This window comes from Macaca mulatta, chromosome 15 (assembly GCF_049350105.2).
Source record: "Macaca mulatta isolate MMU2019108-1 chromosome 15, T2T-MMU8v2.0, whole genome shotgun sequence".
In the NCBI taxonomy this organism is placed as follows: Eukaryota; Metazoa; Chordata; class Mammalia; order Primates; family Cercopithecidae; genus Macaca; species Macaca mulatta.
Genome location: NC_133420.1, coordinates 11,773,352 through 11,789,757, shown reverse-complemented (window position 1 = coordinate 11,789,757; position 16,406 = coordinate 11,773,352). Strand labels below are relative to the sequence as shown.

At 49.5% G+C, this 16,406-nt stretch overlaps 1 long non-coding RNA gene across 2 annotated transcripts in view; it reads left to right on the top strand.

Moving 5' to 3' along the window:
- Positions 1–1,440: 1,440 nt before the first annotated feature.
- The window catches only part of LOC144334836 (uncharacterized), a 38,614-nt gene continuing 23,648 nt past the window's right edge, over positions 1,441–16,406 (top strand). For both annotated transcript variants that reach the window (XR_013405078.1, XR_013405077.1), the window contains exon 1: positions 1,441–1,589. This is a non-coding gene — a long non-coding RNA (uncharacterized LOC144334836). The remainder of the gene's footprint in view (positions 1,590–16,406) is intronic.

Sequence of the window (16,406 nt, the reverse complement as noted above, 5' to 3'; positions counted from 1 at the left end):
CCTCGGGTTGCTGGCACTGCCCCAGGATGTCCCAGGCTTCATGATGTCCAGGCTCCCCTGGCATGGAGGCCTCAGGTGCGTTGCACTGCTCTGATGGACGTCACAGGGTTCATGATGGTAGGGCCTCCTTGTGCCATGGCGGCCTCGGGATGGTGGCACTGCCCCAGGGTGTCCCACGCTCCAAAGCCAGTGTTCGGTCCAGCGAAGGGAAGTTGTACTGTAAGGTCTAGTCTCGGAAGATGCCTGAGGTCCTATCCTTCAGAGTGGTCCTACACTCACCACAAATCAAGTCGGGGAGGCCCTGCCAGAATTCGCAGGTGTGTTTCAGGTCATCCAACAAGTCTTCTTTTATTTTGGGTTAGTCAGGTATATAATTCTTTTTCTGTTTGGTTTTTTTGAGACAGGCAAAAAAAACCCTTTTTGTTGCCCAGGCAGTGGTGTGAGCACTGCTTACTACAGCCTCAACCTCCCAGGCTCAAGCGATCCTCCTGCCTCAGTCTCCTGAGTAGCCAGGACCCACAGGCACATGTTCCACGTGTCCCCATGCCTGACTTATTTTGTATTTTTTGTAGAGATGGAGTTTTGCAATGTTGCCCAGGCTGGACTCGAACTCCTGGACTTAAGCAGTGCAGCTGCCTCAGCCTCCCAATGTACTGAGATCACAGGCATGAGCCACCGTGCCTGGCCAAGTGTGTTTCTAATTTCAAAGTTAAGAGGACCCAGAGTCAGTTAATGACGTCTCTACTGGAACATGCTGCTTATAGTACATTAGGAAAAATCATCCAGAACTTGGAAAAGGGGCTGGACAGACACAGCCCTTCGAGGTTGTCTGATGAACCCCTGGGGTTTTTAACCATCTGGAGGGATTGACCATGTCAGACTGACTCTTGTCGATGGGCTGAAGCCCAGGTTTCATGAGGTTATGTGTCGGCTTGTAGTACTTTCTCTGGCAGAGATGCGAGTGACTTTTGCTCACTGAGAGGCTCATCTCAGGGACTTCATGGCCTGAGGGACAGCAGCCTGTTTGAGCTGATGGAGCAATCTCGCGCTACCCTTATTTTCTGAAACGCCTATGAGTGACTTCTCACACGGTCTTTGCAGCGGCTTCATGCCCGCCCTCCTTGGTAATGATCGAATGCTTTTTTTAACCCCTCGTCCCCTTTATTTGGGGTGTTCCAGTCTCAGTTCTCATGTGTTCTGCTTCTACGGGAATTTCTGAAGCTGCTGAGTGTAGAAAGCACTGAGGAGGCTGTGCTCCCACCCCTGTGAGCCTTCCAGGCATCATCCTCTCCCCTTGGTGAGGTGGCGTCCATGGCACACCGAGGAGGCTGTGCTCCTGTCCCCCGTGATTTTTCCAGGCTTCCTCATCTCCCCTCCAGGGGGACAGGAGGAATCTTTCAAACCCTTCTTAAACTTGTTTTCATGTCTTTGTTTTAACAGATTTCTTTGCATCTTCTCCCTTATCCAGAAGTGAGGGTGAACGCTGAGTTATTCACGGGAGTCAAGAAACCACACGCAGCCCAAAGAGACGTTTGTTTCCCTGAAAGGATTTGTGTGTGTTCACCTTAAAATGCAACTCAGTAAAACAGGTGTGTTTTGAGGAATGACTTTAAATTACCCAGGTAAAAATGTGACAGTTAAATTTCATCGTCTCTGCGGGTGTCCACAACCCCCTTCTGTGGTTGCGTGTGAGTTTTTGACTTGTTATTTTTGAAGAAAGAAAATCTGTTGCTGAGGACTTCAGAGGGTGTGCTGGGATTGTGTAGGGTGGACATCGGGGGCTTCAGTGTGTGGCTTCCTTGAAGAGGTTCAAATTAAGGCTGAGAGTCCCTACTCCAAAATGCTCTGAAACCTGAAACATTCCGAGCTTCCTCATGACACTTGAAGGAAATGCTTTTTGGAGCACTTTGGATTTGAGGTGGGGGATGCTCAACTGGAAAGTGAAATATTGCAAGACCCTTCTGGCCCCAGGAGCTTGAATAAGGACATGGGAGGGGGCCTGTGCCGGGTGTCCCTGGAGTGTGAGGCGGCCTGGGCTCGCTGGACTGGTTTTTGTAGGAGCCACAGAAGGGAAAGGGGGTTAAAGTGGCCACGCCTGACTCCTGAGAAGTCTGAACCAGAAGGAGGTGGGCACGGAGGGCAGCAGTTGAGTCCCCAGTGTCCGGGGCTCCTGTCCCTGGTGGAGTTGAGAGCCTCCTCTAGTTGTGGCCTCTCCCCTGTCAGCAGCCACTGAGGCCTGAAGGGAGAGGGGGCTGAGGAGAGGAGGGAAGGATAGGCCTGCTTCTGGAGAGGGCCAGCATCGACCTCTGCTAGCCTCCTGTGTTACTCCTGCGTCCAGGGTGTACGGCCGTGCCTCGTGGTGTAGCGGTTCCCGGGATGCACAGCACTCTTGTCTGCAGTAATGGCTTTGTCTCCGACCCTTGGAGGCAAGTTACCTTTTTCCCCAGTGAAAAGAGGTAGAAAATCTTACAGAAATGCATTTGTTCTAATGTCTATTTTCCGATAAGACATGGTCGCTTAGGCTAAATCTTTGGGAGGTCAAGGCAGGAGGATCACTTGAGGCCAAGGGGTTGAAGACCAGCCTGGACAACATAGCAAGACTCCATCTGTATTAACAGAAAAGTTAGCTGAGTGTGGTGGTGTGTGCCTGTGGTCCCTGCTACTCTCGAGGCTGAGATGGGAAGATCACTTAAGGCTACAGTGAGCTGTGATTGCTCCACTGTAATCTTGGCGGCAGAGCCAAGACCCAGTCTCAGAAAGAAAAGTTAAAAAAAAAAAAATCCAGAAATGTCATTTTCTTTTTAAATCATCCCAAAAGAAAAATCGGTTTTTTCTAAGAATGTAAAAGGAAAGTGATACGATTGTTTCTCCTTTTCAAATATTTACAGTAGTCCATCCACATCATCTCTCATCTCATTACAGAGCAGCAGGTATCTTTGAGGTTAGTGGTGTTTCTCTGTGTCGCACCTTGGAGAACAGCCAGCATGAAACCTCTTACCACGATCGTGTGCCATTGTTTGTAGTCTCAATTAAAATCCTCTCCAGAGACGTCTGTGCTGTTTATTACAGCAGAACTTTGGTTGTGCTGAAATGTGCATTCAGCTAATGGTTTTAAGTTCATATCTGAGAGGATGCTGTATAATTCATGAAGCATATGGGATCAGTAATGATTGAAGATAATTCTGGCTGATGTCATTTAGAGGATATTTTTCACTTCAAGTTAAAACTTCCTTCGCGATAGTCATTTTGGGATTCATTTAACTATGTGCTTTATTTCATAGCTCAAATTTTCATTAGTCATTACATAACACAGGACTTTGAAAGCAGATTTGGCAAAATCTTTCTAACAAAATGTTTGCTTATGACGTCCCAAGGAACAACACTCAGAATTGCTGGTAACTGTGGTACCTTTTAAGGCTGATGATAGAAGTCACTTGAACGTGAAGGGCTGCTTTGTGAGGCAGATGGGGTTTGAACCCCGACCCCTCCTGATACACCAGTCCTGACCCTGGCCTTCTCTCCTCTCCACTGGGAGATGAGAAGGGTGCCAGCATCCACCTCACAGGCCATCCTGAGAACCCGCGACTAAGGGCTTGTGTTCCTCTTGCAGGTGGCGCAGATGTGGGGGCTTGACGATATACACACTGCAGGCTGCCAGTGTCGGGGTAATCCAGTTTTAGTCATAAAGGTGGGATTTGCTTTGCTCCCCTGCAGACCAGGTGCGGTGCTGCTGTTGTAGCAGGTGTGTGGATCCTCTTGGGTGGTCCTCAGGTGGACAACGAGTCACTGATTCGGATTCCCAGTGTTAGACGTGAGGGGACCATGGACCTCATGTGTTCAGAGGGGAGGAGTAAAAAGCTTCCCTTGTAATTCCAGGACTGTCTATCCCAGGAATGCCAAACCAGTGGCTTTCACCTGACGCTGTCGTAGGTGACACTGTATGGAAATGTGGACTCATGTTCCGCATACCTGAGCCAGTACCCTTCTCCCTCCAGGACCGTGGCCGAGCCCTACTGATTTCGCTGGGTTGCCAGCCTGGGGATCTGTAAGTCCAGTGACGTCTCTGGTCTCGGCCCCCGCTCCCCGTGGGGACAGGAGGTGGCTTCAGGAGGCTGGTGATGAATGCCTGAATGAAGCCGACTTGTGACTGCAGTTCTGTCTAAGGGCTTCCCCGGGTGTTAGATGTCAGTAAATGACACCTGTGTGTGGATCTCATGTGATGAGAGAAACAGTGGGGGAAACCAAAGCTTGTAGCGTCTGCAGGTTCTGGACTTGGGGGTGTGTGCACCTGTGTACTTGGTGAGGGGTGTGATGCCTGGAATGAGTGTGCACGTGTGTCATCTTTTTGCGTGTGTGGTGAGTGTATTTAGCAGGTGTGGGTGGAGTGAGCATGTTCATGTGTGTCGTATGTATTTGAGGGTGTGTGGAGTGTGTACATGCATCATATTTGGTGAGTGTATTTGAGGGTGTGTATGGAGTGCATACATGCGTTTGCGTGTATAGTATTGGGTGAAGGGGTGGCGTGTGTGGAGTAAGCATGCACACGTGTATGCTGTGTGTGGGGTTTCTACGTGGTCCTCCCCTTAGCCTGCTCCTGGGCCCTGCTGTCCTGGTAGCTTTAGAGTTTTGTGTGTCTTTGATTCCGGAAGATTCCGGAACCAAATTCTGAAGTTGTGATGACAAACTTGCAGCCCTGGAGGACGCTGGTTCATGGAGCCGGCACGAGGGTCTCTGTGCTGGCCTTACCCTGGGCTCTGTCCACAGAAGAGCATGTCCGATGATTGAGCTGTGCGAGTCTGTGGCTCCCCAGCCTCAAGTCAGCCCTCGGTTCTGTCCCACCTCTGTTTTTCTTGCTGAGGGGCTCCGGGAAGTGGTGCCTGGGATGGCGTTTTCACCCTGGGGTTTCTTCACCAGCTGCCCAGGTGCTGGCTGCCTGAGGCCTGCTGCCATCCTGGGTGGACAGGGCTGTCGCGGGGTCATCCCTGAGCACCTGCGGGAAGGCAGGTTTAGGAAGTGCCAGAGGTGAGTGGCTTCATCCCACACTTGATTTTTTGGAAAGTTCTGGGTCTCATATTTTTCCCTAAGGGAAGTTAGAAACTGAGTTTCTCTTTAGGGGAACGTCTTTGCAGCGTCTGTTGTTTGAATGTTCTCCAGGTGTGGAATACTCGGGGCCGTGTGTGTTTGGGAACATCCGTGTCCTGAGTGAATTCAGTAGGGAATGGAGAGAGGCCTCCTGTCAGCTTGGCCTTTGTTTCCAGCTTGTTGAGAGTTGACGGCTGCTGGTATCCCAGGGAGAGTTAAACACTGGGCCCTGTGGGATGAGAACGTTCCCTCTGACAAGGTCAGTGGGAAAGCATCTAAACAAACGTCGCTGTTCTGCGGGCTCCTCGGGGTCGAGCTTGTTTTGTGGTGTTGAGTGAAAGCTACCCTCGTTCCTGTTCCTCACCATTTGAAAGGTGTCCAGGGCTCGTTCCTCTGGAGAGGTGATGCGTGTGAGTGGGGGTCAGGTCGCAGTTTCCGAGGTTATTTGGAATCTGTCAACTGATTTCCTGAACACACAGGTGCTTGGTAAAGATGTTCCTGGTTAGTTAAAACATTTCAACAGGATGTGATAGCTGGTGGTTGTTTAAAGACTATCACAATTTTCCTGTTACTTTTTAAATGCCTGTTGAATAAGGGAGGATTCACATATTTTTCTTTTCCCGTCTGTGTACTTGATATATTTTTTTTTGTTTTTATTTTTTATGTGGGTGTGCAGTTAACAGGATTTAGAAACAGTCTCAGTCCTGGGGAGACTTCAGAGCCGCCTCAGTCAGTGCTGAAGGGTGGCAGGGATTTGGGGGCTACCTCTTCCGTAGGACAGACACCAAGGGCTAGAGGTCAGCAATCTCAGTGAGGTCACAAAGACGGGCACACCCAGCACCCTGGCCCATGTGCCTTCTTTCACATTTGTCTCTGCTCAAACTGCTCTCCTGGGTCATCACGGGTGATCTCTAGGCGCGTGCTTGCTTCTTGCAGAAATGGTGTCTGGCTGTGGTCAGTGTGGGCCCTCAGGACTTCCATGTTTTTGGCTCACATCAATATTGGACAGTGGTGTATGTTTGTTCTGGAGTGGTAGATCGGGTGGATTTTGGCTTTACCAACTCATTTCATACCTGTTCTCCTAGATATAATACCTGTTCATAGCCGCATGTTTTCCTAGGTGCCGGGGCCCTATCAGAAGCCGCATGTTCTCCTAGGCACTGGGACCCTCTTGTAAGCCGCATGTTCTCCTAGGCGCTGGGACCCTATTGTAAACTGTATGTGAGGGATCTCGGAGGTGCTCCTTATGAGGATCCCATACCTGACCTGAGGTGGGACAGTTGCAATTCAAAACCAGCCCCTAGAAAAATTTTCTTCCATGAAACCCATTCCTGGTGCCAAAAAGGCTGCGGGACAGCTGGTCTAACGCGGGCTAAGATGTCAGTAGATTTTTGGACTTGGGCCTCAGTTGAAGAGGATTAGATTTTGAAAGGTGGGGTTTGAAGGCTTCTAAAGGGCAGGTTTTCATCTCCAGTGGGGCCTGGGCAGAACTGGGCAGAACTGACCCAGAAGCTGACAACTAGTCAGGCTGGCTCACTGCCTGCGTCCTGTGTGTGCAGCCTTGCTGTTTATTCAATTGTCTGGTGGTGGTGTGGATTCCATCCACAGCCTCAGAGTAGTGGAACCCATTACTTCAAGGCTGATCTTATTTAACTTTATGAAAAAGACAAGAAAATCATTTAGTATAAATCTTCCAGATACCTGTATCCTTTCTTTTCCCAGAGGCTTTTAAGTATTGCAACTTAAAAATCTTCAAAAATAACTTTAAAGGAAAACCTCTAAGTACATTTTTGATGAGCACCCTTGACAGCTTTAGTATGTGAAGTAAATTCCCTTGACTTTGTATTCCTAGAAACTCGTTCATGTTTGCAGAAGACTTTGCATTTTGTCAACAGTGGCCACTGTTCGGTGACCATCATACCTGCCGTGTCTCATTTAGAAAGTTGGATGTGGATGTATTAACTTTTCAGACACAAAAACACATGGGCTGTTTGTTTTTGGTTTTGAATTTTTTGTCCCCCCCCCCCCCCCCCCCCGCCAAGGTGAATTCAAGAAAGGGAAAAAAGCAGACAGAGTAAGTACCAGAAAGTGTCTAAGTGGATGGGTGGGGGATCCTACTATGGTGTTGGGTTGTGTTCTGCCAGACATCACTCCTCAAAAAGCTGACCTTGAAAGGGCTGGCATTGCCCTCACCCTGCGACATTCATCTATCTCACCAGAAAATGAAGAATCTGCCAGAGTACTGTGAGTCAAATTCAGTCAGAACTCGATTAAATAAGAGGCTTTGTCTCAAAGGCCAAAACATGAGGACACATTTTTAATTTTTTTTTTTCATTTTTTTTTGAGACGGAGTCTCGCTCTGTCGCCCAGGCTGGAGTGCAGTGGCGTGATCTCGGCTCACTGCAAACTCTGCCTCCCAGCTTCACTCCTTTCTTCTGCCTCAGTCTCCTGAGTAGCTGGGACTACAGGTGCCCGCTACCACGCCTGGCTAATTTTTTGTATTTTTGGTAGAGATGGGGCTTTCACCGTGTTAGCCGGGATGGTCTCGATCGCCTGACCTTGTGATCCGTCTACCTCCTCCTCCCAAAGTGCTGTGATTACAAGCGTGAGCCGCCGCACCCGGCCGAAAACATGTTTCTTTACTGCCTCAGTCCTCAGTTGGGTAGTATGTTCTTTGTCTTGAAAGGCGCGCTCTGCGAGATGGGAATCTTCCGGTTGCTTACTTAGGGAATCCTGCTGGCTGTCATTGACGGGAGAGCGCAGTTTCCTGGCTGCCCTGGTCTTTGAGGGGAGGGAGACTGAGGGGTCATTTTCCTACCTGGACCAACGTGTTTATTAAACCTGGCTTGTGGATCATTTGGATCTTTTTATGAAGGAAAAGCCACATCTGTGACTTTCAGATGAGTGGAAGTCATGTTAAAAAATATGTATATATACATATATATTTTGGCTACTCTGGAGAAGTTTTGTCCTTGTGACCTGTGAATACAGTCACAGGAGAGCAGAATGTTCACGGTGTGGGTGCTTACAGTGTACATGTAGAGTCACATTCTTCACTAGTATTACGTTAAAAAGTGACAAATAAGAGAAAAATATTTTGCTCATTACAACGTCGGTAAGAAGCTGGCAGCACTCTTGTTTTTGGAGGGGTGTGAAGGGAATATTGAGAAAGTATCATCAACGTTAGACTCACCCACTCTGCAAATCCTGGGCTGGCTCGCGTGAAGACCCCGTGATGGAAAGATGCACCCCTCTGCCCGGAAGGAGTTGAATCTTTGTGGCGCTCAGGACGCATGGTTCATCTCTATATAAAGGCAGAGTGTGAAACGCCGTGGAGGCTGAGAGAAGCGATGTGGTTAGCAAGTATGAGTGAGACGTTTGGGGCTTGTTAGCACCTGGCGTGTGTGCAGCAAGCTTTGCTATCTGCACATGTGTGATCCTTAGAACACTGGCGTGTGGAGCCGTGAAGCTGTCGAGGGCCCCAGATCCCGGCAGGCTGAGGAGTTCCCTGTTACCACCAGGAGAACCGTGATTGAAGGCTGTCACTCAATCCCAAGTCCCGGAAGGGAGTCCTTTCAGAGAGGAAAACACCCCTAGAGCCTCGGGCAGAATTCAGTGATTTTTCTTATAATGTTGCTTAGATTTTGCAAACATGAAACCAAGAACATATTTCAGAATGCTTATGGTCCTTTTGTAACCATGGAAACAAAGTAATTTGCAGTCGATGGACAGTTTGCGGAAGCTGAACTGCCTACAGCATGAGCACAGCGCTCTCCCTAACGCCTGGGCCTTGCTCCGATTTGCTGGGCAGGCTTTGCAGGGCCTCTTGGCTGGGATACCTCTCCCATGTCCCATGTTGCTACTCCTGGTCACAGCCATACTACTGGGCACCTGTGCCGTGAGGACACTGAGTGGACACGGAGCGGCGGGGCAGCAGTTGGTCATGAGGTGGCATCCACATGGTCCGAAACAGGTTTCTGTTCATTAAGAATGATCATTGCAATAAAAACATAGAGTGAAAGAAAACCCTCTACTGACCTGAGAATGCGTCCGCTGAGTTGGATGGGAAAGTGCAGTGAGGAAGGTGAGGACTGAAAGGAAATGAGGGAGGGAGAGGAAAGGAGAGAAAGGAAGTGAAAGGGGGAGGGAGGATGGGAATAAAGAGGGAGATAGAGGAGGAAGAAGAGAGAGGGCGGTGGGCAGGAGCCTGGGAAATGAGTCCCAGAGCCGGTTCCTGACCGTCGTGGGTGCGTCAGAGCTGATCTTCCAGGAGAGGTGGCCTGGGAGGGCTGACCTTTAGGAAGTGAGGGCTGGGGGGAGCTGATTTTTTGGCCCTCAGCGGGGCTGTTGCTGACCAGAGATGCAGTCGATGGTTATCCCGAAGAGGTCGTCTGCACTGCCACCATTTGCTGCCAGGTTGGAGAGAGAAGTGCTCCCCATGGGTTCTTTCTATTTTGTGGATTTTTCCCAGTTTAGCTGAGCAGCCTGTCAGTGGAAATGTCGGGGATTACTAACATGTCTCCATTCTACAGAGCAGTCGGCCAGCTTCCGATCCTGTAGTTGTTGAGGGCACCACTGCCGTCATGTCGGTGCTGGCCCAGCATGGAAGACGCAGCCCGAGGCACTGGGAAACCTGCATGGCTCTTGCTGCCGGGGTTCTGATGGGAGTCGTACACTGGAAGAAAGATGTCCTTTAGGCAGAGCCTGGTGAGGAGGGGGTGCTGCTGTTGCAGCAGTACATGGAATTTCAAATGACGAATGAAACAAGCTTTTAATTATGACCAGAGCTCTATGCCCTGCATTTCTTCAAATGGAAATGTTGTGTTGAAATGAATTTGCTGTTAATCGGTTGCCTCATGCAAGACGGAATGCTGGGAGCAAAGTAGAATGTGGACTTCTCTACAAAGCTTCCTCGTCTCAGACTATAATCAATTGGATGGTGCTACATAGGAATACGTGAGAATTCGTGTGAGAAAAGTGATGGGTGCAGATCTGTGTGACTGGCAGTTGTAGGGGGAGGTTTGAGAGAAGCTTTTGGCTAAAGTGGTGTCAGGTGCAGGTGCTGAAGTGTGATGTCTGGCTGGATGGAAAAGCACACGCCTCTGGGCTACAGGAAACAGATAAAGGAGGAAGTGGGCACACATGAGTCGTGTCTTAGGAATGGTAGCAATTCAGGCAGACCCAGGATCAGGGTCCCACGGGGGAGGAGTGGACATCAGGACCCAGGGAGCATGGGGTGGGGGTCATGCCCAGGCCTCTGCGGAGCTTGCTGCTGTGTCAGCAGGGCCTTGTGCTTGCCCTCCTTAAAGCTTTCCCGATCTATAAAACGGGCATGACAAAATCCACCTTGTGACACTGAAGCTTAAATGAGATGATGTACATGGTGTCTTCCTTCCCTTCCTGATACATCGTAGACTCACAGCTATGGTAGCAGCGACAGACTGGATGGAATGCTGGAGCCTCTTTGCGCCTGGTGAAGCCACATGGATTTGTGCAGTGCTGGTGACTGTCTCTGAAAGCCTTTGATCATGGCAGTGGCAGCCTTGAGTGGCTCTTGTCATACTTCAGTCTGTGGACTGCAAGGTTGACTGGATCCCCGAGGCCATTGATACTATTCAGGGGTGAGCTGATGGGGCCCTAAAACATGGGGGAAGGCCGAGAGGACTTGGCTGCCAGAAGCATTGTAGATTTCTGGCTTCGAGAACTTGCTGATTTATGTACATAGGAAGGTAAACCCAGATGGCTCCAAAATTTCAAGTCCAGAAGAAAGGTGGGAGGGTACAATTGCTGAGTAGGTCATGGTTGCCCTGTCCCTTTCTTTCTGGCCATCGTTTCTGCTCCCTCCCCCTGCCTTTGTGGGCTGGAGGGGCTGAGCCTGCACAGTGGTCTATTTCATGGTGACGATGGCCGATTATTACCCTGCACTAAGAAGTCTCTCCACTTTATTTTGCAGCAGTAGTTAAATAAATTTAAAGAGTGATGGTTTAGTGGTATTTGTTTTGTTTTTGCTTTTTTTTTAAAGTATTATTTAACTGAATGTTATTCCCAATTTCACTGATCACTTTGAGATGCCAAAACATGCTTTGATTTGTTATTTTGTGTTTGAGCTAGTTTATTGCGTCACAGGAATGCCAATTATTCTGTTGTCACACATCATTAAGTATCCCAAATTGTGTTACTATAATACTTAGCTGAATTACCTCCCTTAGTTTGCCTTTTAAAAAACTAAAATCTGTGTGAAACACACAGGATGGTGCATGTCCATTGAGGGTTGTTGAGAAGTGTGACTTTTGCTGGCATGCTTGAGAATCAGTGACATTATTTTATAGAAACACTTTGTAACTGACACCAAAACTAGAAGCTCCTGTAAAGGGCAGGGTAGGCAACGTGTTATGTTTTGTGGGTCACAGAAGTCTCTGCATATATTTCTTTTGTGAAAACTTCAAAGTGTAAAAACCACTTCTGGATCCCTGGCCGCGGCTCAGTCAGGGATCATGGTTTGCAGACCCTTGACAGCAGCTGAGCTGAAAGCTGGTCTCCCATGCGGTGAGCAGGAGCCCACCTCATTGCTTCAGCCAGGAAGATGCTGCCCTCATGCTGGAATTTACTTCAAACAAACTTGAAAGCTCTGGCACCGCTGCTCATTTCCATACGGTTGCAGGCTATCTAAAATACAGAGCATGCCTTGGCGTTTTGATTTTGTTACTCTTGAACGGCTCTGAGATGGCTCATCGCGAGTTAGACATTTGCAGAAATGATCAAGCAGAGCTGCAGTCATCTTGCAGATCAAGTGAAGTTTTTTCTGAAAGCTTGTTACAGGCTTAAATTTCTGATCCCTTTCCATCCACTTCTCTTGTATGATTGGTTTCTTTTTGCACCCATTTGGGCTGTGAAGCGTCTCCCCCACCGTGGTAGAACTTTAGCTCTGATTTCATGCATGAGTCGGTATCCTCACTCCTCTTCTGCGAGGAGAAAGCGCTGCAGGTCCTGCATGGTTTCCGTCCCCTCCCTGCACGTGGATGGATTGGGAGGTATTTGTGGTGTGTGAACTTGCTACCCCTAGAGGCTCCTTGCTCACTCCCCTGGATCATACTCCTCCCTACTCCCATGGACTGCACTCCTCCCTCCTGGTTCATTCCCCGGACCGCATTCCTCCCTGTTCCTTCCTGGCTCACTCCCCTGGACCACACTCCTCCCTCCTGGTTCACTCCCTGGACCACACTCCTCCCTCCTGGTTCACTCCCTGGACCACACTCCTCCCTCCTGGTTCACTCCCTGGGCCGAACTCCACCCTCCTCCCTCCTGGTTCACTGCCCTGGGCCCCCACGCCTCCCTCCTGGTTCACTGCCCTGGGCCCCCACGCCTCCCTCGTGGTTCACTGCCCTGGGCCCCCACACCTCCCTCCTGGTTCACTGCCCTGGGCCCCCACGCCTCCCTCCTCTCCTGGGCCGCATTCCTCCCTCCTGGTTCACTCCCCTGGGTCCCCACTCCTCCCCCTTGGGGGCTTGGTAGTTTCTGCTGTGCTTGTGCCAGCACGATAAGGCTGAGTGGCAGCTCCAGGGCTGTGGCTGCTCACGCAGCTGTGGCATTAGTGCAGAGAACTGCGGGGATGCAGCTGCCCTTGCTGTGATGCTTCGAGTGTCATAGTCGATATGGGAAACTGGGTGGGATGTGGATGTCCCAGGAAGAGACAGGAGGCTCCCCTCAGCCTTTGTCAAACACTTCTCAGCCAGGCGTGATGGCTCATGCCTGTAATCCCAGCGCTTTTGTAGGCCGGGGCGGGCGGATCACCTGAGATCAGGAGTTGGACACCAGCTTGGCCAATGTGGTAATTTTTGACGCATTAAGGATTAAGGAAAATGACTCACACTCGTTTGCCTTGCTTTTTAATTGACGATTGGTGTAGCCCAGTAGTGTGAACTTGTTAAGCAACCATTCTTACCGAAAGACTAATCTTTAAAACTCTCTTCCTCTGGACACGTCTTTGGCTGCTGTAATCAAATGCAATATAATCAGCACTGGTTAATGGCTTTCCTTGCTGGGCTAACAAATGCTCCTCAGAAACGTTGGTTTCTTGTTATTTTCATTTATAAGTATGTTTTAAGCCTTCTAATTTTTCTAGCTTTCCTGCGAGTTGGGAATAATTGTGATGGGTGCTTAGTTTGGGATGTTGACGTACCCTCTATGCCCAGCTACTATGCCATTGTGTGAACACTGATTTGTCACTTTCTCATGAAGACTGATTTCACCTAGTTTGGTAAATTCTATTAATTTTAAGGAAGGGGGTGGAATGCAACTGCTGTTAGGAGGCTTTTTTAAGGATCAAGGAAATGTTGCCATGATTATTACCATTACAGAAGGAACATAAAGACACGTGCTGCCTTCAGTCATGATGAATATGTAAGTCCGCATCTGTGACTGCAGAAAACGGCAGCCCGAAATCTTAAAATCGTGTGGATGCACCAAGCCCATGTGCAGGACACTGTGGAGCAGCCTGCATTAGCCGAAGTTGGCCCACAAGCCCTAAGGGATGGTGTCTGAGTTATGATAAGGCTCTGACTTGGGATTAAACAGGCCTCCAAATACTGTGATATTCTAAACAAGGACACGATACCGCCCAGGGAGCCCATTGGGCACCTGTAGGCAGTGTAGGTGAGAAAAGGCTCCAAGGAAGATTCCTGCAGCTCAGCTAGGAGGATTCTGTAAGGCAGTAGACACATCAATGTTCACATAGGAGTGTTGAGCTATATTCATTGCTTTTAAGCAGCCAGGCTTGTGTGTGTTTTTAGGGGCACTCACATGGCACCCCTTCCACTCTCACTGCTGGTCAGGTGAGGTGTTCAAGACTAGCCTGACCAACAAGGTGAAATCCCATCTGTACTTAAAAATATAAAAAATTAATTGGGCGTGGTGACAGGCACATGTAATCCCAGCTCCTCGGGAGGCCGAGGCAGAAGAATCACTTGGACTCGAGAGGCAGAGGTTGCAGCAAGCCGAGATCGAGCCACTGCACTCCAGCCTGGGTGACAAAGGGAGACTCTGTGTTAAGAAAAAAAAAGATTTTAAAAAACCCTACATGCCCCTAGTTGCTTCTGTAGGAGACGGCATGGTTCCCGAAGGTAGACTTTGTGTTGAGGACTCTGCAGCGTCAGGCTGGAGACAGTCTGCCTTCCTAGCAGCGTGGGCCCCTGGGCTGCTCTTTTACCAGAAGGGATGGTGGCATCTCTGGGAGGTGTCTGTGGACTCAGATCTGTGTGGATTAGTGACTTGTGTTACTCACAGATACTTAATTTTATGGGTAAATGAATACCTGGATTGGCTGCAACTTCAGGGCGAGATTCGGGAGTGAAAAGTGACGATGGAACCCTGGGCTTGTCTTGCCACCCCCAGGACCCGGTCGGGGAGCCTTCTCGTCTGTAGTCCCAGCACGAGGTCAGGGTAGCCCTCCCCTCTGAAGCCCCCAGCAAGTGATCGGGGCATCACTCCCCTCTGAGGCCCCAGAACCTGGTCGGGGCGCCCCTCCCTTCTGAATCCCCCAGTAGCTGGTCGGGGCGCCCCTCCCTTCTAAAGCCCCCAGACCCTCCTGGCCTGCGGTGCTGCTTCTCCGAATGCTGCCCTTGGCTGTTTTCCAGGAATCACCTGCACCCGAGCAGGCTGCCGGTTTCACTTCTCGGATCTGGGGTGTCGGTGAAGCTCATTTATCTTGTCTTCCTCCTCATGTGCCGTATCTCACCTATTGTCTGTCAGAGTTCGTGTGAGTACGTGTTGTGCGTTCTCAGGCTGTAATCGGTGTTTAGGTGACAAGAACGTCTTAGAGCAACGGACTGTCTGCTCTAAAGGACACTGTGGATGAATCGAGACACGGTTTACTTGTGGGGTTTAAATTTCCTGGGTGTTGGAGGCAATTGGGAAAAAAAGGTCTTAAAAAGCCCCGGGGGATGAGGAAGGCAATCATGAAAAAAATTACTCTATACACACTTAGCAGTTGATTTAATTTGTAGGTGAATTTTGTATTTTGGGAACTAGTAAAGCTACTGTTTGTAGGGATTCCTTGATGAGCTTCTTGTTTTCTGTCAAGTGGAAGGTAAATTGGATCGGTTTTGTCTTTAATTCGGACTGACTAGGATCTACTTTCTTTTTCCCCCCATTCACGTTAGGGTGGGGATTGGACTAGAAGAGCTGTAGGATCTCTTTATATCTGATCTTAAATGAATTTTTTCTTTACTCACCTTTTTTTTTTTTTTTTTTTTTTTTTTTTTTTTTTGGTGAGCTGCTATTTTTTCCCTTTAATGCACTGTTCTTTGGTTTGGGAAATGTGGTCTATTTGTATCGTGCTTTAAATGTACACAATGGTTCTAAATTGCTACTTTTCATTAAAGTTAGATATAACATCTTAATTAAAATGTCATCTAAAAATCAGGCACAATCTGAGGCCTGGAGACCCCTCTTGTCACTTCCAGCCGTGTCTCCTTCCCTGGCCACGTTGCCTCTGGCCACATCTCCTCCCCACACTACACCGTGTTATCCCCACAGCACGTCACCTCTGGCCACATCAACTCCCTCCTGGCCACATCACCTCTGGCCTCACTGCCTGCCTCCCTCCCTCCTGGTGGCCTCCGTGGCTTCTGCTGTCTGCCCTCCCGTGGGTGTGTTCGAGGCTCTTTCCCCATTTTCTGCTCCTGAGTGGGTCTCGGGGCCTGGATGTTTCACAGGATACAAGTTTCTTCCCTTCCAGCCACAGGTCTCTGAGCGACAAGTCCAGAGAGGGCACTAAGCTCTCCTTACCCACCTGGGGGCCCCGAGCCCTGACCGCCGACCACCAGGGCTTTTCTGTAGGGTGTGGGGCAGACTCATGCGTGAATTGGGCTAAAAAGGTGCTTCCAGGAATCCTTGTTTTAAGTGAACTGGAGCAGAGATGGGGAGCGGGGACCACCTGGTTTGCTCAGTATTTGGTCCTGATCACAGCCGATGAGTCAACATAAGCACCTCCTGAATGAAGCATTCCACAGACTGATTTTACACATGACGGTTGTGATGGCTGGAAAAGGCTTCACACAATGAGTGAGTTTGAGTTGCATTTGAAGGAAGAACAGGTCCCTGTAGGTGGAAATGAAAGATAAGGGTGATCCAAGCCATCAGCAGCGGGGGGTGGGGTGGTGTGGATACCCCATGAATGGTGGGCATGCCTGAAATGCAGGAGAGGGCAGGGGTGCGAAGGAACAGCAGGGCGGCATTAAAATTTCGCGGCAGAGAGGGGACATGACTGAGATATTATCACATGTATACAACTGAGAGATGATTTGAGAATGATTTCTGGGAGCCTG